General features: G+C 71.4%; 2 non-coding genes across 2 annotated transcripts in view; both read right to left on the reverse strand.

Annotated features, from left to right (window-relative positions):
- The window catches only part of LOC148345363 (28S ribosomal RNA), a 4,529-nt gene extending 4,032 nt beyond the window's left edge, over positions 1 to 497 (reverse strand). The window contains exon 1 of the ribosomal RNA XR_015848640.1: positions 1 to 497. This exon is cut by the window's left edge and continues 4,032 nt beyond it. This is a non-coding gene — a ribosomal RNA (28S ribosomal RNA).
- Positions 498 to 1,061: 564 nt separating this feature from the next.
- LOC148345364 (5.8S ribosomal RNA) lies at positions 1,062 to 1,215 on the reverse strand. Its single transcript, XR_015848641.1, has one exon. It is a non-coding gene; the product is annotated as a 5.8S ribosomal RNA (ribosomal RNA).
- Positions 1,216 to 2,500: the final 1,285 nt, after the last annotated feature.

Consider the following 2,500-nt stretch of genomic DNA (forward strand, 5'->3'; position numbering starts at 1 on the left):
GACCGACCGGCCGCCCTGGCGCCGCCGGGTTGAGTCCCCCGAGCAGACTGCGCGGGCCCCACCCGTTTACCTCTTAACGGTTTCACGCCCTGTTGAACTCTCTCTTCAAAGTTCTTTTCAACTTTCCCTCAAGGTACTTGTCGACTATCGGTCTCGTGCCAGTATTTAGCCTTAGATGGAGTTTACCACCCGCTTTGGGCTGCATTCACAAGCAACCCGACTCCGAGAAGGCCTCGCCCCGGCGAGCCGGGGGCCGCTACCGGCCTCACACCGTCCCTGGGCTGAGCCTCTATCAGAAGGACTCGGGCCCCCGAGCGGCGCCGGGCTAAAGCGGCCTTCCGTACGCCACATTTCCCTCGCCCTACCGCAGGGCGGGGATTCGGCGCTGGGCTTTTCCCTCTTCGCTCGCCGCTACTGAGGGAATCCTGGTTAGTTTCTTTTCCTCCGCTTAGTAATATGCTTAAATTCAGCGGGTCGTCTCGTCTGATCTGAGGGCGTGCGCGTAGAGCTGTGCGGTCGGGGCCGGCGCCGGGACCGGCGCCGCCGCCATACGGCCGTTGTGATCCGTGCGGGGATCCGCTTGCTCGGCGACCCTCGCCGAGAGCAGCCCCGCGCCGCACGGACACGCGACACCGACGGGCGGACGGACGCCGAGGCGCCGACCGGGACCTTTACCTGAGGAGGGCGCCGAGCGCCGCCGCCATACGGGCCGCCGCGCGGAGCCGCGCGCGCGGAGCACCTTCTCGGTATGCTAAGTACCAGCCGTACTCACCGGCAGCCGAGAAGCACCTCCGGACGCGCGGACGCGCGACACCGACGGGCGGACGGACACGGAGCGCCGCCCGAGTCTGTATTTGAGGGTACGAAGGGACGGGGGTCCCTGCGAAACCCCAGCCGCGGAGTGGGCGGGGACACGGGTCGCGCGCCACCCGCCGGGCGGACCGGCGGAATGTCGCGGAGGGCCCGAGCCTCGCCCGCGCGGACCGGGTTCTCGCGCCACCCGCCGGACGGACCGGCGGAATGTCGCGGAGGGCCCGGCCCGCGTCCGATCGATTGGAAAGCGCCGCTCAGACAGGCGTGGCCCCGGGGTAAAACCGGGGCCGCAATGTGCGTTCAAAGTGTCGATGATCAATGTGTCCTGCAAATCACATTAGTTCTCGCAGCTAGCTGCGTTCTTCATCGACGCACGAGCCGAGTGATCCACCGCTAAGAGTCGTACGTTTGGGCCCTTTTACGTCCGCCCGGGACGATCGGAGACAAATTCACGACAGGGTTTGTACCGGAGACGAACGCGCCGCGGGTGCCGTTCGGTCGCTCCCGCGAGCGAGCCCCTAACCCGCGGCGCGGTTACCGACGGGCGCGATACGCGCGACGCCGCGACGAGCCGAGCGGGTCGGGCGCGCGGCGCTGAGGCCGGCGCCCGGCGTCTCCCGCTCGGGGCCGCGACGGCGCCCGAGACGTGCGTCGGCCCGGGTAGGTCGGGCGCTCGGCGCTGAGGCCGGCGCCCGGCGTCTCCCGCTCGGCCGACCTGACACGACTCGGCGACCGGACTCGCCGGGTAGGTCGGGGGCTCGGCGCTGAGGCCGGCCCCCGGCGTCTCCTACCCGGACCCCGGAAGGCCATCCGACTTGGAAGCCCCGCCGCGCCGCGAAGCGACGCTTTGGGTGTTGCTACCCGTCAGCGAGTGGGTTTGGTTTACAAGGGCGGCGCGACCGCGCTGACACCGAGGGGGGACTGGCCCCCGACCCGGCCGCGGCCTGCCCGGACTATGGATGGACAGAGGAGACCGCGGCGGACCGCGCGGAACCGAACCCCCGGTGTCCGGAGCCCCGGGAGGGACTCCGGTGTCCGGGGGCCGGCCCACGCGCGCGCTACGCGGCCCCTCGAGGGCTCCGGCCGACGGACGCGTTTGGCCGGGGAAAAAGGTAGCCGGTGGGAGCACCGTTTCGTCGCCCTGAACCTTCGTCTCGGGCGGGCGTCCCGACGCCGCCGCCATACGGCCGTTGTGATCCGTGCGGGGATCCGCTTGCTCGGCGACCCTCGCCGAGAGCAGCCCCGCGCCGCACGGACACGCGACACCGACGGGCGGACGGACGCCGGGGCGCCGGCCCGAACCGTTACCTTTAAAGGACGGGAGGTCGTCGAGGCGAGTGCCGCCCCGGAAGCGCGCGCCGGAAGCGCGAGAACCGCGCCGAGCTAGGGTCGTCGGCATAGGGGGATTCCCCGGTTACGGGGGTCCCGCGCACGGCCGCCGCCTTTCGCCCGTCGCTGGCGGTCGCCTGTCGTCGCGCCGCGCCGCGCTACTGGGGTCGTCGGACGAGCGCGCTACCCCCGCTCGCACGGAGGTAGCGCGACATCGCCCGCCGCCTTTTCTCGCGTCGCGCCGCGCCGCGTGGCGCCCGCCGAACTCGCTCCGACGCGCGGCCCGGGAGTGACCCGCGCCGCGCCCCCCGTCCCGTCCCGTCCCGGTCTACCCTCTTCCTCCGCCTGCGACGACCCG

The sequence above is a fragment of the Urocampus carinirostris genome, unplaced genomic scaffold (genome assembly GCF_059441175.1).
Source record: "Urocampus carinirostris isolate Australia breed hairy pipefish unplaced genomic scaffold, RoL_Ucar_1.0 HiC_scaffold_51, whole genome shotgun sequence".
Lineage (NCBI taxonomy): Eukaryota > Metazoa > Chordata > Actinopteri > Syngnathiformes > Syngnathidae > Urocampus > Urocampus carinirostris.